Below are 20,672 nucleotides of genomic sequence, written 5' to 3'. Positions count from 1 at the left end.
GAAAGATATTTTGGTTTGTGTGAACTGTTAAATTGTGTCATACTTTAACACTGGCAAATAGATTCAAAGCAGCAAGATGAAAACATAATGTTAGACTACTTCCACTCAAAAATGTGTTTTTCTTATGTTTATGTCCCCCAAAACGTCTGACCATGACTGTACTATATGGTATCTGTGCAAAGTTTGTCACTAGAGAGGTGTTTTCACAATCCTCTACTAAAGGCGGGTGTGTGTGTGTGCACGCCCCTGAAGTCTGAGATTCAGACGTACCTGGGACATCGATTTGGTGCATCACAAATCTGACAGCCAGTCCCGTCATCTGACAGGGCACTGCTTTGCATATCATTAGCTCCAGCTCAACCAGTCCTGGTGTTGGTGCTGGCCATGTTGTCTTTTCAAAAAAACAACAAGACCAACTCAAAATGACTGCTCTACATGAGTGAATGATGAATATTATTTTAACTTTTATTTTAAGAGATTTGCTGATTTTTATTCTCTTTTTTTGTCATGGTTAGATTAGGAAATATGCCACAGTTTTCCTGATTGTTGCAGGGCGGGACTTCCTCGCTCTGTGAACAGAGCTCTGGTTACGAGACGGTGTGCCAGCAGGCAGAGTGGTGGGCAGAGACAATTTGTATATTCATAGATCTGCACATTTTTCATGAGGGCAAGACTTATGGTTACATTAACGTTTTAAGGCACTAAGTGATGATTTTTCATTGAAATAACCTTCTAATTATGTAATATTGATGAACAGAGATGATTTTAGGGGCTTAATAAGTGACTGGAGGGGGCCTTTACAATAATCACTCATAGTTTTTTGTATCATAACAATATCTTCTGAATTAAATGAGGGTGAAATTAAACCACTGCTCATTTTGGAAGCCCCTCAAGGACCACTGGAGGTCCCTGGACCCCACTTTGAAAGCCATCTAGCATGCTAACAAGGTGACATTATGTAAAAACCGTGGTGAAATGAATTGTTTGTAGTCAACAGTAACACAGAAATTAACCATGTTGATTCCACACTGTTGAAATGGCCAAGTCACAGGTTCAGAAAAACAGCCAGTCAGTCACAGTTTAGGTTGTCCAAGACTGAAGAGCTCCAGTTCGTAGGGCCTTGGAGGCTCCGGCAAAACAAAGTTCCTGTTATTGCAGCTGATGTTGCAATGTGTGCCACTCACCCTGCACGTTCTATTTTTTGCCTTGGTGGAGCCTGAACGATGTACAAACTCATATCACTTCAATTGGACTCTTGAGACCGCCGAGTGAAGTGAGCTGCTTTTCTAGCCACTGATCTCTCATGTCTCCTGAAATGCAGAGCAACAGAATGAGCATATTCTACAGTGTGGTAGCGTGAGCCAATTTTTTCATCCAGTCAAGCGCATTGGCACACCCGATGGTAGCGATTTGGAATGAATGCTACAATTCACGGTGCCACAATAACTGGTTGAAATGCGCTTGAGTGTGTTCGGCTGGAACAAATATCTGGTTCAACACAGCACGGGCTGGAGGATCATTATGTAAGTTGGTTGATTAAGGGCCTCTCAGAGATTTTCAGCCTCCTGCTATGATGCAGTTGACGCAACATGACAGAAGTTTCATTACAAAAACATTCACCACATGAAAAATTGGACGCTTCCTCGGAAAATTAATTTGAAACACTGGACACCTTCTTTCAGAGAATAAATTCTGGCGTGCACATGAAACTCACTATGAAACATCAGTATTTATATTGCTGCCCTTTGCCTACAAAGTACTATATTTCAAAGGATATGTAAGCATTTTTTTCAAAGTACCAAGCAGTGAAAGCTAGTTCATTCTGTTCCCCTTCCAATAAAGATAGCACTCTTACCATAGAATTTATAGGGATACTTTAGAAATGTCGGGGTAAAGGGAGATAAAAATACCATAAAGCAGGGCTTAAAACTCCTTGGACTCAGTAAAAATCCCAGTAAGAATATGTTAGAGAAGTCACTCATTTTTTTTCCATTTTAAAAGCAGCTGGGAGCCGAGCAGTACAGGAAACACTGGGAAATGTGGCATCTGATGGCAAGAGAAGTGAGAGTCTACAGTGTGTGTATGTGTGTGTGTGTGTCACTTGGAGAAAACAGTGACCTGAATTGCATAACTGCAAAGCTGATGAGTGATGTTCTGGCTCTCAGCAGCTCGAGGTTTTGAGTACAGTGGAGTTTTCAGTGGGGATTATGTGAGTGTGCGTCTATTTTCCCCTCCGCTTCTGCTGGAAAGAGCTCATTCTGTATTCCAGCCATGGAAAACAAATAGTCCAAGTACGCCGGTTTATGACTGACTTGCAGGAAAAAGTATCAACAGGTATAAAAAAAAAAAAAAAAAAAAAAAAAAGAGCTCTGAAAAGCACTGTCACTTCTTCTCAACCTTCAGTTCCCTGCTTTTCCTATTTGCGTAGATTAGGACATTGCACTTATTTCCAGAAAACATAAGATACATTTTACATTTTTTGATGTAGTCATGGTCTGGTCATATTTAAATGTTTGCATATACAAAACATAAGATTCATTTTACATTTTTTGATGTAGTCATGGTCTGGTCATATTTAAATGTTTGCATATACAATACACTTTTCCTGTTTAATATGTTTATACCAGTGATCTATAATATACTTTTTAATACTATAATACTCTATCATGCTAAATTTATTATAGATTAGTGGTTTATCAAAACCTATTTCATCTTATAGCAACCATGTTTATACCTGTTATCTGTTAGCATTTTATACATATTCTAATCTGTAATCTCTAATTATAGTACCTTAAATGTATGTATACTGCACATATTTCATCTAATCCATATTTAAGTAGAAAATAAGGCTGTAACAACAATAAATAACAGTGACAATGTAATTAAATCCATGCATATAAGTAGTGCTTCCACTGCTTTACCACTACTTTATGTTCTGTTTGTATATGCTGTAATTAACTAATTTACCCACATGGATCCATAAAATCTCCCAAAAATTAATTTATGAGCTACAGTTTGTGAATTTTGTGAGTGTACAAATAATTATGTTGGTGTAAATGATAAAGTGTATATAGAAAAATAGACCCTGAAAAAAAAACCCAAAGGAGTTCTGTGAATAGGAATGGCCATTTTGTGGTGCTGAACAGTATTTTCTACATATTTACTACAGTCAATGCCTGAGTGAGTTTATTCTTGGGAAAATACATCTTCATTTGAGTTTTGAAATCCAGGTGCTTTTCAAGAGGCGTGTCATCTCTATTTTCTTCTTAAAATGAGGAAGAATTAAGCATTAGCCTTGACGTGATGAACTCATTAAGGGAGTGTGGTTTGTTTTTGTTTTTGTTTTTTTTTCTAGGGAAATAGGCTGAGGTTAAACTAAGGACATGTGAAGGGGTTTGCACTGGGCCACTAAAAAAAAAAGGTGCATTACACTGATATCAAATCAAAACTATGAGTCAAATCTATGATCTGTTATTGGGATAAGGTTTGGATCAGTGAAGGGAGCTGGAGTGGAACTGAACTTCAGCCGGGACCCCCAGCCCCCATCCCACACCCCCGCCCCGGGAAGCCCCTCAGTTGCCCCTACAGTCCTTGGATCCCACTTTTCCCACTCCAAACTGTTCCAGGAAAGCCCACCCGGCTCCTTCCCAAAATGTGCACCCCTCCTCCTCCTCCTCCTCCTCCTCCCTTCCTCCGTGCGTCCTGCTCTTCCTGCCCGTGATGCAGGTCGGTGTGTTTATTTGTCTGCTGGCACGCTCCCACACGGCGACGCGTCCACCTCTCCGCTGTAACCAGAACCTCGGAATGCTCGCGCGCTCGGTTCCACGGGCGCAACAACGCGGGTCGTACCAACAAGAAAAAGGAGGGGTGGCTAAAACGAGAGCAGCGTGCTTTTCTCTCCTGTCTCGTCACCATTTAGTCTGATCCTAACCGGGGTTGCTGCTTTTGTGCGTAAAATAAACAGGCGTTCATTCATCCTGACAAAAATAACCCATTTTCGCTTTTACGCCGCGATCATTTCACAATAGAGAACTTTTACCACCCCTAAAAACTCATTTGGTCCATCTTCGCCGTTTGATTGACCGCTCCATATTTTTTTATTGTGCAGAATTTTTTCCTCCTGCTGGAGAAAGCAGAGAAAACATTGGAAACTGAGGGGAAGGACGCACAGCGGATAATAAAGAAGGTGGAAGAAGAGTGAAAACGCCAGGAGATTAGCGGGAAGAAACAGGAAAGGACAGGTTGGAGAGAGAACCTCAAACTGCGCAAGTGGAGCCAAGACTTGACATTTTTTTTTTAAGAAGTCCCTGTTTTGTCTGAAGATTTTCTTTCTTTTGTTGACTTAACGGGTGAGTAGACACTATCGCTGCTAGTCATTCATCACCGGGCTATGATGAATAGGAGAAAAGTATTTTAGGTGTCAGTGTGGGCTGGAGAAAGTCAGGGAGTAGCCTACAGATTTTTCATTGTTCAGTCAGCAGTCCAGCAACAAGGCAATAAAACGAGAAAAATGTTTTTATTCAGAGCGGACAGCTTGGAGACAAATGCAAGGTGAGCCCTCTGTTAGAATATTGCACTGTGCAAACAAACGATGCCAGCAATCAAGCGCTCACCATCCCCGTGTTTACCTCAGTGATGGAATCCAGAAACTGCTGTTGTGGTCCGCATCGGCTCCAGCAGCCCAAAACCCTCCAACTCTGCAAGACATTAATATTGCAAAAGCTTGTTTTTTGCGAGCGCCAATCGCAGACTTTTCACAGGGAGGCTTTCTTTTTTTTGTCTTTTACTGCGCGCGCGAACGAGTGCGTGCTCGTGGAGGCTGTGTGCGTATGTTGTGGTGCGCGAGGGCGCGTGTTTTTATTGACGCGCACGTGTGTGGCATCGCCAACGGTCTTTGTTCCTGGTGTTTTTTTTTTTTTTTTTTAAAGTCTTCCCTATAATAACCAACCCAGGCATTACAGCTCATAGGCACAGATCAAATCGCCTACATCTTCCTACGGACAGAATATAGGCCAATATTGGACCCCCACCCCCCCCGCATGAACTTGAATCATATATGACCGTGCCCCCCACCCCCACCCTACCCCCCACGTTACTGAGCCAGAGGTGCAGTATGTCTGTGGTGTTCAAAAACAATAATCCCATCAGGACAATTTTGGTTAAAAAAAAAAAAAAAAAAAAAAAAGGCCTACTACCATATCAAAAAGGTTGCTTTTGTTTGTGATCTGGTGTGTGTGTGTGTGTGTGTGTGTGTGTGTGTGTGTGTGTGTGTGTGTGTGTTGCAGGAGGGAGGGGGTTGTAGGATGTGTGTGGGGTCTTCTGGAGGGGGGTTGAGGCTGTTGGCGCGCCATGCGCCCTGTAATGTATGTCAATGTCAAACGGAGGTGTGTCCCCAGTGTGGATTATTCACCGGCCCTGCGACCAAAGCCCTGAGAAAGAAAACAATACAGCTCTGCCTCGCGGAGACACGCTGTGTTTCATAAGCGTCTCTCCTATGGAATATCCTACAGCGCTCGCGCGCGCGCGCGCGAGAGAGAGGATATGCTTTGCTTCGGTGTCGTGCCAAAGCAAGTACACACACACACAGACACACGCACGCACATTCACGCACGCGCACAGACATCCTCACGCACGCACGCCAGCCTCCCCCTCCTCTGTCTGCACAGCTCCACAGACAGGTTTTCATTATGCTGCAAGCTGCACGCACACGCGCGCGCGCAAGTGTGGCACGCAGATTCCGTGAGTCATACCGCATTTGGAGACTCATGGCTTCGCTGTCCTTTGAGTGAAGTGGAGCCCCTGCTGATAACACTCACTCACTCACTCACACACACACACACACACACACACACAGACTCACACTCACCCTTTCTCTCTCTGTCACACACATACACATGCACACACACACACAAACAGGCATACAGTGCACACAGCTCTTATGGCCATTGTCACAAAGATATTCTCCATCCCTTCATATATAGGCCATTTCCCCCTACGCACACACACACACACACACACACACACGCACACACACGCACACACACACATACGGATACAACCAGGCACACACAGTTTCTTGCTACTTAGATGGTGAGTGTGATTACCTGTATCCCTTATATGTCCATGTACAGCAGTTTGTTTTCTTGTGAAATGTCATGATGACGACTGGCTGAAGATATTTCCTCCAAAATGACATAATCTGCACCCTTTAAAAAATAAAGATAAAGATACATATATAAACAGCAAAATAAACAGCCTATATAAAACTCAATAGGTGTTTTCTTGGGTGCTGAATCAATCACACTTTATCCAGTCTGAGTCATCTTCAGGCATTAGTGTACTCTCTATTTACTTGCTATTTACCAAAGAGTCATGTTTCTTTGTGCAGTTATCTATTTTGAGATTACTGATGCATTTATAATAGGCACATTATCCCCCCCTGAAATAACAGTATTTTATATTAGAATCAAACCTTACAATTGAGCTGGATGTACATATAAATGTGAGTGAACTGAATTCTATCAGTAATTATGAATAAGGGAGAAAGATACATATAATCCAAAACAATTGAAAATGATGCAGAAGATAAACACTGTCCTTATGAGTGAGTGAACTCTGCTTTACACCCGCTGCATCCCTTCCATGACCCACATATGTAAATCTTCACACTGTCTGCTTCCATCTTGTCTTCATGTGAGTATGCATGTATATGTTCATCAGCTGATGATGGTGGCCACAAAACACAGACTGTTTGTGGACTTCAAAGTTGTTGTTTTTTTGTCCCTGTAATTTATAGAGGACACCAGAACAAATTACTGTGCCATGCATTTTTATGTTCACTTAACTGGGTTTCACAGATGTTGCAGGGCTGATCTCAAGTAAACCCATGGTCCCCAGTAAAGCTGTCCATATGGCCTTGGTAATGTTCAGCACATAAATAATAGAATCAATGAATAAATAGATAAATAAATACCACCCTAACATGCAATAGTGAAGTCGTGAGTGGAATCCTTTGTACTCAAAATATGGCAAACAGACAATAGTATCTTATGTTGCCACGTTATTGTTTCATAAAAATTAAAGCATATAATTGCATAAGAAACAAGTGAAATTATCTCACCTCGCTGGCAGATTTTTCCACTTGCATGGTAAAATTTATAAGCCTCAACACATCTTTTTTTTTGGCGCTGTCGGGTGAGAATGCGTTGAGGGCTGCTAATTATTTTTTTATGCACCAGCTGAAAGATGTCGTCGTGCAGACGGGGTTATTTTGACTGGAGTGTTGATGTGTGAAGGCGGTGGTTTGCAGAGTTTCTGGAGTCACTCATATGCATCTGTCAAGTCCGAAAATAAACCCCTCAGCCAGAACAGTTGCCCTTTGCGCCGACGGTCCAGCTCTCTGAGTGTTTGTGTACTTGGCCCGACTAATATCCTCAAGATCAGAGTGTTGACATCATTAAACTGTGGTAGTTGGGGACATTTTGGTGCACTCCGCCTCTCTGTTTGAGCCTCCACAGATTTCTGAATCCAGTGACAAAAGCTCAATGAACCCTGTGATGAGAAAGCTGTCTATATGATGTTACAAATAAACCCACTGAACTCTGATTTTCCATTAAATCTCCCCTTAAGTAGCTTCAACTTTAGAAAAATATATATTTTTTCCCATATTGTACGACAATGTCACGTACATATTCTGTATCTGCCAGTTGCAACGCTTCATTCAAGCTACATCACACTTGCATTGAGTGAAATATTCAAACCCAACATGTTTTATGGCTACAGAATTACATCAAATAGAAAATATCCAGATGTCTTGTGCATCATTCTAGACAAATTTCCCGGTAATTCAGCAGGACATATTGAGGACATCTGTGCAAACCTTGGAATCTCCATTAGAATTTAAAATGAAGTTCTGTGGGTTTGAACAAAGCTCAGCAACACAATGCACAATATGGCTTTGTAATGAGAAACTCATCAATGGGACGGGCGGGGTTGAAGAGGTTAAGCCTTAAAAGTCAAACAGTAGATGTGGCGAGTGTCGCTGTCTCTGCTGCGCCACTGACCTTGTTGCTCTGCTGGCTATTGACGAGTGTGACCTCATTACGGATTTGTTGTACATCACTGATGTTCATTTGCTGCGTCGCCTGATTGTCAGAGCGCGTGCGAGCACTGCTATCACAAATGTGTAACGTTGTGCTCGGACTGAACCTGGAGTCCAGGCAGAGCCAACCCAAACATCCTACACATTAGTTTAGTTTTTCCCCAGGACTATTCCATTACAGAGCACACATTCTGGTGCCAGTGCTTTGTGTCAACGTGCTGACCTCTTTCTCTGTGAATACGTGAATTGTATTTGCATTGTCCCTTCAAAGGAAACTAGATCTCCCGCTTGACCAGTCTACACTTCCCAGATATTTCCAGAACTTTTGGAATATGCATCATTTTCCCTTGCCTTCTCAGGCGTGGAAAATGTCTTTCCAAACTTTTCCAGCACTTATGAGGCGCACAGTTTAGGCTCTGAACCAAGGTAAAGAGTGGAAAAAATGGCTACAGCACTGCTTCCCTTTCAGGCTGTTACGTAAGAGGACGTCTTCCACAACCCACATATATAAACCTTTGCACTCTCTGTTTCCATCTCGTCTTCATGTATGGATGAGCATTTGTTCATGAACTGATGGCAGTGGTGATAAAACACAGACTGTTGGCAGACTTTAAAGACTAGAAAAACATATAGAACTGCTTTGATGCTGTAATATATTTTTCATTTGTTAATTTTGGCTTCAAGGCTTCAAACATCGCCACTTACTAGGAGAGGGACATTGCACACCGCGTCCACACCTCCTGCATGTCACACATAAATGTATTTGCACAGCTCCTTGGTGTCAGGTAAAGCTACTCGAGTGTGGCACACTGTCACCTTGCCTGTTGACTCTCACTGTACCAATATTAACATTTACTCCCCCAGTGTTTGCTAATCCATCAGTGTCGGCCACAGACTGAGATGATCTGCTTCACCTGCTACACTGGTGTGTGTGTGTGTGTGTGTGTGTGTGTGTGTGTGTGTGTGTGTGTGTGTGCAACAGTTGAACTTCAAATCACAGGTTATCTCTGACGTCAGATACAGGGGAGTGAATGAACGATGCTTTATTTTGAGCATGTAGACAAATAAAAAAATATATAGAAATTGATATGGCGACAGTGGGTTTGCATATGCTGAATTCATTCCATTTGACACATTTGACACCTTTTAGATAATGACTGCTATAACAGTATAAACACTTTGTGGGTTACTGTAAAGTTTGGAGTTTTCTTAAGACCCTTGATCCCACAATAGCTCTTTTTTTAAGGATAAAGGTGATTTTGAAATGTTGCATACTGCATTTCTTATAGTCACATTGTTGTAAAATAGTAGAATATTTTAAAATGAAACCCTTTCATATGTTTGTGATAGTGTGTTCCCTCAATAATGTCTTTGTAGCAGTGGTAGACTACTTTTAAATGGAGGCTGGTCAGCAGTTGCAAGTTCATTTTCTAATGGAGAATCAAAAGTATTTTCTCAAAGGTTTTGACGTGACGGCGGCTGAATTGGCTGTGTATCAGCTCCTGCAGCTCAATCAGCCAACTGATGTATTAGCTTGATTACTTAAAGGACCAAGGCTGAATGGTACGTATACAGAAATGCAATGGGAGTGTCTTTTCTTCCACAGTAGACTGTAATTTTCTTCCACAGTAGACTGTACAGCTAAAAAATATTATTTAGACATTTTGGAAAAAAAAAAAAAAAAATTTGGCAATATTATCCTGGAATTTTTGCTCATTTTTATATTTTCGTCAGCAGTACTTGCTGTGATGGAGGCTAAATAAGAACAGCATGGACTTGGCTGAGATGGCTGCAAGAGCTGATAGTAATGAAGCAGCAAAGGCTGGTAATAGTGTGGACCGGTTGATGGATGTGTGGATAGTCTGCAAACTAGGCCACTAGCCTACAGAGCTAAATTTGGTGTACTAGTATGATTTTGGAGGTGGATTCAGGCCCCACTGCGCCAGGCCAACAAACAACAAGCGTTGTCATTGTCTCAATGATTCGTCCTTCTGTTTAGGTGCAAACGGTCCTGTCTCTGCAGTAAGAGCGCGCCAGCTGTTGTGTATTTATGATACCGTCAGTGTTTTGACACGACTGCATCTTATTGTGGCTACCGCATCATGCCACTGATTAAACATGAAGCATTACATTGCAGTCAGCGGGCTGCAATATGCCGCTGGATTGCGTTAGTGCTGATAATGTTTTGTTGATGATGTTTTGGTCTTGTGTTTGTTTACTACTCAGTTTGAAGATCAGTTCAGGGCAGCTGTCTCTCTAAATGATTGATGTTCAGGGCCAACTAAACAATATATGGTGGCTGTACAAAAAACCCAGACATAGATCATTTTATAAGAAGTCAGGAAAACTATAGCTTAGGTCTTCAAGTATGATTTAGGCCAGTGGGTAAGACCTTTATAATTCCACTAATTAGGTTTGATTTCCATCCTGCATCTCACCTCATCTCATGGTACGACAAGGACCTTTACATGTCAACCGAGGTGGATTATGCAAAGTTAATTTTATGCCATTTGCTTGGTTGGTTCTGATTTGTCAGGTCACACCTGAAGTGACTAAGTTGCATCAGGGAATCCGGATGTACATTTTCACCTGGTTGGCTTATCTAATGTTGTGTGCAGTAGGAATGCTATGATTTTATTGTCAGTAATTAATGGGATTATTGGAGAATAGCCTATCTGATACATTGTCTGACTACATGCACACTTTGTTGGCATGGAGATAGAGCTAGGCAATAAATCAGGTAATTAGATCAAAATAGATTCATGTTTTAAATTGAGGCAAAAAATCCTGAAATCAAGATTATGTTTTAATGCTATAAAAGTGGCTGAGGATTCAAACAAGCCTACCAATTCACTCATCTACACTTACTCACCCAGAAATATGTGCATGAATCACTGGTCACATGATCATGCTGGCTAAGATTCCCATCAGTTTAGTACTAGTTAGTGAAAAACAAGAGAAAAGAAATCTAGATTTTCAAGATTTTATTTTTTGGCCTTATCATCCCTAGCTCTACATGGACACCTTATAAAAATGAAGAAAACAAGGCATTCAATGGTAGCTTTCTGGCTTTTTTTTTTTTTTTTTTTTTTTTTTAAATAAATGTAAACTGAACGGCCTGTAGATATATACCAGTGGGTTATATGTGAACAAGAAACAATAAAAAAAAACATGTATTCCTGTCTTGATCCGGTGTACGGCCTATCTCAGTGCAGCTACCGTACTGCAGGCTTTCTGCTTGTTGGCATCAGCAAATGTATTGATTGTTGCCATTTCCTTGCCCGTTGACAGTGAAGGCAGCTCAGCCTGGCCAACATGACACGACGCACCCACAAAAGTACAAAATAAACATTTATATTTGGGCTCGCTGACAATCTACAAATGCCTTGTCTTGGATGGGAATTTACAAGCAGGGAGCCAGCGATCTGCTCACTGCACTCACTGGCATGTTTTCACCACTTGGCGCCCTGCTTCCCCCCCGTCTGTATCTGTCATCTTGTTGCTGTCTTACGGTCGAACATGAAGAACATCGCACTTAGTTTTATAAACAGCCTGTAAAGACGTGGCATTGGAAGCCAAAGCAAGAGCGCAGTCACTAAAACGCGGGACCACCTGCTGCTGCATGATATAGCACCATGGACAGCGGCCTGCAGCCACAGAAAGGAACAGATTTGCTTTGTTGATAGTTTCCACTCCGCCAAGCAGTTGTTTGTTACACGTCTGCTCCACCACTAGGAAAAAAAAAACATTTCATTCCTTTCTCTTCACTGCATCAAACATCCAGATATCACATTTACCGAGAGCTTTGCAGAAAATATGGACGACAAATGTAAAAATCACCGCTGTAGACATTACTGATTGCCTGGCATTAGCTAAATCACGGCCAAACAAGGATTTAAAAGTACTTGAAGTTTAAATATTACTCAAGATTAATTTGATCTGTGCATGGCTGCGGTGTAGAATAACGACTCTGTATTGTAAACTAGATGTATTTCCACTCTCTGTATTTGACAATGAAAAGCATATTACCCGGTGTCTGCGACAGTGTGGAATATTTTATGCCGTGTGCGTGTATGAGATCAGTCTAGTGTCAGTAAATTAGTATTATGACCACGAGTGTGTTTTTATCTGAGTTGTTAATGCTTCTCGGTCAGAGGTAGTGTTTAGTTTATATTAATCCGGGCTCGTATATGTGGATTTGACGCTGTGTGGGTGTAGGCTATGTGCAGCACAACAGCTGAATGCCTCAGCATCTGGGCCAGTGTGTATGGATTTTATACTGTGTAGGTGTATGAGAGCACAACAGATGAGTCGACATAGGTTAGCGTCTGGGCCAGTGTTTGTGTGTATGTGTGTGTGTGTGTGTGTGTGTGTGTGTGTGCATGTGGGGGCTGCTCACTCCTCTGCCTGATGGCTAGAGGCCAGATACAGATAGGCCAGGCAGCACAATGCCCTGTCTGTTCCCACGCGTCCACACAGCCCTTCACAACACCCTATTTATAGACGATGCTCGGCCTAAACTCCATTCATATTTCTAAGAGTGTGTGCGCGGAGCAGAGTGCACCGATAAAAAAATAATCCTGTGATTTTTTTTTTCCTTTTTTTTTTTTTTTTAACATTCCCAATACTGTGACTTCTAAGGCGGTGGTGCAGTGGAGGTTAGTGTGACCAGGTGCGCATCCACTTGGGTGCTTTCAAACCTTTTCCACCCGTTTGTGATTACAAATGCACACTGCGTAACCGAGCTTTGTTCAAACCCACAGATCTTTATTTCAAATTCTGGCGGAGATCCTGAGATTTCCAAAAATACCAAACACATCCTGCTGGCTTACAGGGAAAATGTGTATAAAATGATGCAGAAGACATCTAGATATTTTCTGTTTGATGTAATGCTGCAGCCACAAAGCAAAAGGCATCTTGGGTTTTAATATTTCACTCAATGTAAGTGTGATGTAGGGAAATATAAAGGGAAATCAGCGTTTAAGGGGTGTAAAAATGAGAATGCATGCAACTAATGGACGTGTTGACAGCTTGTGTATTAAATGTCAAAGGGTTTGCCTGAATTTATGTGCAAGTGTGTGTGTGTGTGTGTGTTTATTTGGGGATGGGACAGGTTCAAGGATATGTAGTTGATTCCAAGCATGCATTTCGGGGTGTAGTGTTATATAATCTGGGATGTGTGTCAATAGATACACAAGCAGAGGGAGGAGCTGAGTGTGGGGGGTGAAAAATAGACAAAAAAAGGAGGAAAAAAGAACATGTTGGCAGTGAATACTCTTGTCCCCTGCTGGCAGATAGCCATGCACAGTGTATATTTACATGGAGGCTTTGCAGTTGTGTCACAAGTCTCCTAGCAACACTGGCTAGTGCCATCACATCGCAGAGGCCCAGTTGGCTGTACACAAAACGATGGTCAAATACATAAAGATGGGACAATAGGCAGAGCCAGACGCTATGATTTGCTAGATAATGTGACCTTATCTAAACTCAGAATTGATCAGAAATAAAACCGTGCAGAGTCCATTTCTACTGGGTTTTCTATTGAGATGGTTCAAATGTTTAAAAGCTGTTTTTAGCCGAGTTTAAGACCTCCAACATGGCCACCAGAGACCGCGTTACATCACCTGAAAGCCTCTACCTCTGGTGAGTCAAACGTAGCCTAAACATGATGTATTTTTGGTAGCGTGTCATGACCTTTGCATATTTGAACTACTCTGCAGTTGTAAGAAGAAAAAAAAAAGTGGCAAGCTGAAGTATTTTTGTAACGTGAACAGATGCAAAGATAGACCGGCGGCTTCAGATGGCTGGTGTATATCCTACATGGAAGGAGAAGTATGACTGGCGTGTGTTGTGATGTGTCCAGCATTTCTGAAGTGTGCAACTGTTGGCACCGGTTTTGCGGATGAGTTAAAAGCCAAAGCAAAGGGTGATCCCAAAACAGAACAGCTGGGTCCAAGCCAGAGCAAATGGAGCCCAATAGCTTCACTAGGGCTGGGTGAAAATCAAAACTCCCAATATCCTCGACCAAATACCGTCATATGGATGTTGTAGGAACGACTGTTGGTGCTTTCATAAGATATTTGCACACATGGTTACAATTTGTGTGTGTGTGTGTGTGTGTGTGTGTGTGTGTATAATTACCACAGTCTAATAAGTTTCGAAAGCCACATCCCTTTACTGTAATGCAGCCTTTAAAACCAGGAAAAGATCACAATTTTATAAAATCTGGAATAAGATTGAATAATATTGACATGATTAATGTAGCTGATTAAAGTTTTCCTCTGTACTTCATGTTGCAAACTAATATGAAGCCATTGTTCATCGAGATTTTACTGAGTGTGTATCTCCCTTTTCAGCACGTCCCTGCCTCACACTGACAGTCAGACACCCAGAGGAGCAGCAGTGAAGCACCTTCAGGATGCACTTTTAGGAAAAAGAGAGATATTATGACTCACCATCCGCCTCGATTTTCTCACCCAGCCCTGGGATTCGGATAGGCAACAATAATCATTTAGAGTAGACAGTAATCTGATGGTGTAATTTGGTGCCCACAGTAATGGCTCCTATAATCATTCCTTCATTTTTATCTGCCCAAAGCTCCGTGTCAATAACGTGACACAGCAATTGCTTTCTCTGAGTCTGTTCTGCCTTTCGGTTTGACCATTCAATCCATTTTGCATTTATGCATATTTAATTTTCCATGTATCTGCATAATCAACTGCCAACATCTAAATCCCCTTATTAACTGTTCATTATGGGGATTCACTGATAATTGAGTTTGTGACAGCAAAACTGTTTCAACAAAACAGTGTTTGTACTAACGCCAAGAACATTTTTATAAAGTGTTTTACAGTTGCCGTGGACCAAGTGCTTTTTGCATTTGTACTGCAGATAACAGATCATCCAATCATTACAACTGGCTATTGCCAATTTGGATGGAGAGGAAGAGAAGGAGTAAACACAGAGAATGCATCACATTGCAAGACAGCCATTGTAGCAGGCATTCATCTTTATGTGATTAATTGGTAGATATTAATGCACAAATCATAGAATTAGTGCCTCATAGATAATGCACAGATGCTTATACTAGTTTGGTGCAACAATAGTCCCTGAATTCACCAGTTAAAGGTGCAGTATGTAGTTTTCTCTGACCACTAGATGATATGAAGAGCAGCAACACATTTGTAGGTAAACTCTTCAAACTGCTACTCCGTCCCACCCTCCCCATCTCTCCCTTTTCCAAAAAGTATACATTACAGCGGTTTTGATTTATAAAGTGGTCATTTTGGATCCGTTCCACCACTTGCCTTGTTTCGCATTCACTTATGGATTATGAAGATTAGGAGAGCATTCATGGGTAGGAGCTGGAGAAGCAACAAACCTTGGAGAGGAGAGGAAAAGGGTCAAAAACTGCAACATAGCTGATCCACATGAGCTTGTATTGGTTTATATAATTACATACACAAAGCACTTGTTAGTATTGGTATGGACCACGACCAGCAGACCTGCTCAGTGGCCATAAGTAGGGGAGTGTGTTTGCTCTCGAGCATGAATGCACGTGTAGCTATATAAACCTGCGACAGGACGCTGCTGATAAAGAGTGTATGTGCTCAGCAAACAACACCTGCCCTGTATAAATGAAGTGGAAAAGTACAACCATGGCATTTCTCAATATCCTCAGTAGCTTTATCATCTGAACATTTGAAAATAATGTAAAGATGACCAAATGCATGGAAGGAGGCCGTGCAAATATTATACAGGTAATGATTTATTATTAAAATGTGTGTTGTGGGAGTCGCAGCAGGAGGAAAAGCTAATGTTCTAGGTTTGGCTGCAGCGCTACCAGCACGCCATCAGTCAGCCATTTATCTCTGTCAACCCTAACACATCAATTTACCCTAGCTTGAAGGTCAGTTAGCATGCGCGTGTGTGTGTGCGTGCGAGAACGTGTGATTATGTGCTTGTCTCTCCACCCATGACCTGAATCGAAACAATCGACTGATCCACTCCAGCCGTCTGAGTCACTTTCAGGGTTTTTGGTGCGGCCAAACAGAGGCTCCCGCGATCGACCTAAACAAGCTAGACCACCGTCCTTTGTGCAGCCGAATAATGAGTCGAGGAAATTATTGACTCGCATTATGCTGAGATGCATTCCTACATTTATTGAGTGAGTGAACTGAAAGCCTATCTGTCGGCAGCATGTGATGTTGAGGGGTAAAAACCACTGAAGGGGAGAGAATTTGAATTTCGTGTAAACAAAGACTAGGAACCGGGCGGGGAGAGTAAATGTGAGGCACACACTTTTACGTTATCAACCGAGCCATGTGTTTTCGTTATTATCAGTGACTATTATGACATTGTTGCGTCGACCTGAGAAGCCATACTTTGGAGGATGCAATCATCTGTTCTTTTGAGACAGAGAACAACGAGCCTCAGTTGAAGCAACAGTTTTCTTTCAAAATGGCCAGCGACGCCTTTCAATGAGGCGCAGACCGACAGACAGATAGAGCCCGGGCGTCTGAGTGGAGGTGAGGTCATGATGGAGGGAAATAATAGGCAGGCTGAAAATGAAAAGAAAACAGGGCGAGGGGGTGAGTGATGGACAACAGAGGAATGGACGAGACAAGGGAGAGAAAAACAGGCTTTTCTGAGCAGTTCTTTTTTCGGAGAGCCAAGGTGATCTATGCCGGCCCGGCGCCGTGGGAAGCACAGGAGCCTCGGGGTGGGGGCCGGAGAGGGGGGGCGAAGGGTTGGCGCAGAGGGGAAACAAGGGGCGCTTTGGCACCTCTCTAGATCTCCATGGCGGCTGGTGTTGTGCTTGCTCTCTGTCCAGGCATTTGTCTCTCATTTTTCTCTCTCATTTTCTGTTCTCTCTCTGTGTGTTTGTCCAGGAGGCCTAGGCAACAGACCTCCAAAAAGATAAAGAGATGGAACATAGAAAGAGCAAGCCTTTTGTCTCGGTGAAATAGCAAATTGCAAAATGTAATACCACCATACGGCTGAATGAAAACCCCTACCTAAAATGCTGGTGAAACAGCTTTCAGGGATATGCCTTTTGTTTCTTGGTCCATTTTGTTGTTTGTAGGTGCATTTTTGTTTTTCCAGTAAAGTTCATTAGGGCATCTCTTTGCACACTGGCTCCAAAACAGTGTTTTTTTTTTTTGTTTTTTTGTTTTTTTTTAATTCCCATTGACTAGCCAGTTGTAGATATTTACAGAAATGCTGCACGGGGGTTTACTAGGATGAAGATTTCCCACAGTCTATAAATATCATTTTTCCATATCTGTCCCACAGAATCAAAGAGCAAGGGACTTTTTCAAGATTCACCATTTTACACCATGTCTATTGGGCCACCTACACATTACACCTGCAGGAGCTTTTCCCATCCCTAACCTATCCCATTCTAAATCCATAGGCATTAATAAGGAGATGGTCCTGCCCTTTGTAGCTAGAACAGCTTCCACTCTTCTGGGAAGGCTTTCTACCAGATGTTGGAGTGTGTCTGTGTGGATTTTTGCCTGTTCATCCAGAGGAGCATTTGTGAGCTCAGACACTGATGTTAGACAAGAGAACCTGGCTCGCAATTTCCGTTTTAGTTGACCCCAAAGGTGTTGGATGGGGTTGAGGTCAGATCTCTGTGTGGACCAGTCAGGTTCTTCCACACCAAACTCAGCCAGCCATGCCTTTATGGAGCTGCTTTGTGCACTGGGGCTCAGTCATGCTGGAACAGAAAAGGGCCTTCCTCAAACTGTTCCCACAAAGCTCCGCTCCGTCCAACACTAACCCTAACTCATACCCATACATAGCTCCCGGCACATGGTTTCTGTGCTGATGTTGATGCCAGAGGAGGTTTGGAGCTCAGCAGTTACTGAGTCAGCAGAGCATCGGCCACTTTTACGCACTATGTGCCTCAGTGCTCAGCAACCCCACTCTGTAACTTTACATGGTGCCACTTGGTGGCTGAGCTTCTGTGGTTCCTAAATGTTACCAGTTTACAATAATACCACTTACAGCTGATTCATCCTATTACATTATTATTACAGCACCATGATGGAATGTTTGTAAAGGCACACTGCATGGCTAAGTGCTGGATATTATACACCTGTGGCAATGGGACTGAATGAAACCAACCTGATCTCACAGAAATCCGTGAAATGAGCACGACCTCTTAACAACGCATTGCGTGCTCCTGGCACATAACCTGTTATAATTATGTGTGGCCACCACAGAAACAGCGTCCACTGAAAGTCAATTAGGATCCGTGTCGTATGGCCACCACGCAAACGCTGTCCACTGAAAGTCAATTTCACGTGGGTGGTAGTTCATAGATCCCGGAAGTGCAAATTTAATCAAAATAAAATAATAAAATAAAAAATAAAAAATCACCAGTTTTCTAGACTAGGCCTACCATATTGACCCGCATAAAAGACGACCCTGATTTTAGGATGACCCCTCTTTTTCAAGACCATTTTTTGGAAAATAGGCTACTTTTTATATGGACAAAATCTTGTTTGAATAAAAAAGCCACCGGCCTGCATCAGGCGGGTCGGCCGCGGCACCGGCTGGTACCGTGCCCACCCGGTCAGGTCTGCGGGATCTGACAGGTGAGCGCGTCAGTGCCGTGGTCGGCCCGCCTGGTGCCATGGCCGGTAGGAGTAGTATCTAACATGGAAGGGCGCAAGCCAGTAATTTCGCCTAGGGCGGCACATAGGCAGAACCGCCACTGTATAGTTTATACTGTCATCATTTTCATATTTTTCTAGTCCACAAAAATCACATTTTAAGCCATTTTGAAATCAATGAACGAAATTTTATTTTAATCTGAAAAACACCGGCATTACCAAGGCAACGCGCTTCATGCTACCTGGTGACTCCCGGCTTCTCGGCTTCAAAGACGTCACGCCGTGGGTGGTGGTTCATAGATCCCGGAAGTGCAAATTTAATCGGTATTCTGAAAAAAGGTCTGATTATTAGCCATAACGTTGTAACCACCCAAGGCAGACTTACCACGAGCTATGAGGATGTGTAACGATGGCATGTGTCCACAAGTCCCGTATAATATCAACTTTATTTTAAGAAAACGCGTTTTATTTGCGATATCATATCACGGAGAAGCACTACATTACCCATAATCCTAGTGTTTATCAGCGACGTGTCTGAATTGACAGCTTTCATCAATAAAGTCAATAAAATCTAATAAAGTGCATGAAAGTTGATAATGTGCTGATATGTTACGCCATTGAACACAACCCTTTCAGTCAGCGAAACAGAGCGGGTGGAAAAAACGTCGAAACACGTCAAAAATAGCACTAAAGATTTATATAGTCTATATATATATATTTTTTTCATAACACATCTTTACTCGTGGTATAAACATAGGCTACATGTTAAGGTTATGCTTTTGCTGTTGAAAAACTACCGTATGTATGGTTTTTAAACCTAAATTCACAATGTTTATCCTAACCCGGAAGAGGGGTACCAGAACTACAATTCGTGCAGAGTTGCAACACACAGAGCTGTCCTGCGCCATAGCTTTTGTAGTTCTAACATGTTATGTCTATTATATGAAGTGGTGATCACTAATTTTGCAATCTTAATCAAAGTTTTTGGGTGTGGAAGAACGCCTGAATGGTCAGATTTTATTTTTTTTTTCTTAAGATAGTGAAATCATGTTTTTTCCATGTTTTGACACTAGTCGGTGGCGCCCCCTATTGGTTTGCCATCGGACATGATAGTAGAGGTCAAGAGCTTTCCAAAAATGTTGACCCCATGTCTCTACCATATTTTGTTGCTGCACTGTAAGCCTTTAAAAGTGTCTCAGGTGCAAGGTTCTAAGGGCACTTGTGGGGAGCAGGAACTGCGCACTGGTCTCACACTGAGATATGTTACTCCATAGGTCAAGACCTTTCAAACGATGTCTTCATTGTTGTTCTGTGACAAAGTTTGATTTTCATCGTGCTCCAAGCCAAGGCTGTCTCAGGTGTACATCTGCAGACCTCTTTTAGGGCCAAGCTTGATAAAATCAGTCAAACTTCTTTAAGGGGGTATGTAATGGCCAAATTTATTTAGAATATTGATGTTAGTCATATACACAGTCATACTTTTCAATTTGGACCATTTCAAAACTTTTTTTCCCCATAAAATACTCAATGTTTCATATTTCAGATTTTCCCATTAACTTAATATGGCCACCTGAGACACTTTTAAAGGCTTACAGTGCAGCAACAAAAAATTTCACAGACATGCGGTCAACATTTTTGGAAAGCTCTTGACCTCTACTATCATGTCCGATGGCAAACCAATAGGGGGCGCCACCGACTAGTGTCAAAACATGGAAAAAACATGATTTCACTATCTTAAGAAAAAAAATAATAAAATCTGACCATTCAGGCGTTCTTCCACACCCAAAAACTTTGATTAAGATTGCAAAATTAGTGATCACCACTTCATATAATAGACATAACATGTTAGAACTACAAAAGCTATGGCGCAGGACAGCTCTGTGTGTTGCAACTCTGCACGAATTGTAGTTCTGGTACCCCTCTTCCGGGTTAGGATAAACATTGTGAAT

General features: G+C 42.1%; 1 protein-coding gene across 2 annotated transcripts in view; it reads left to right on the top strand.

The window, feature by feature from the left end:
* The first annotated feature begins 3,757 nt into the window (after positions 1-3,757).
* ndrg2 (NDRG family member 2) overlaps positions 3,758-20,672 on the top strand; it is a 46,688-nt gene continuing 29,773 nt past the window's right edge. The window contains exon 1 of one of the 2 annotated variants that reach the window (XM_030076021.1): positions 3,758-4,349. The gene's annotated coding sequence lies outside the window, so the exon portion shown is untranslated. Of the gene's footprint in view, positions 4,350-16,609; positions 16,630-20,672 lie in introns of those variants that run through there. The other variant, XM_030076022.1, reaches the window with a different exon arrangement.

The sequence above is a fragment of the Myripristis murdjan genome, chromosome 18 (assembly GCF_902150065.1).
Source record: "Myripristis murdjan chromosome 18, fMyrMur1.1, whole genome shotgun sequence".
NCBI classification, from domain to species: domain Eukaryota; kingdom Metazoa; phylum Chordata; class Actinopteri; order Holocentriformes; family Holocentridae; genus Myripristis; species Myripristis murdjan.
This window is presented reverse-complemented; position numbering and strand designations above follow the sequence as displayed.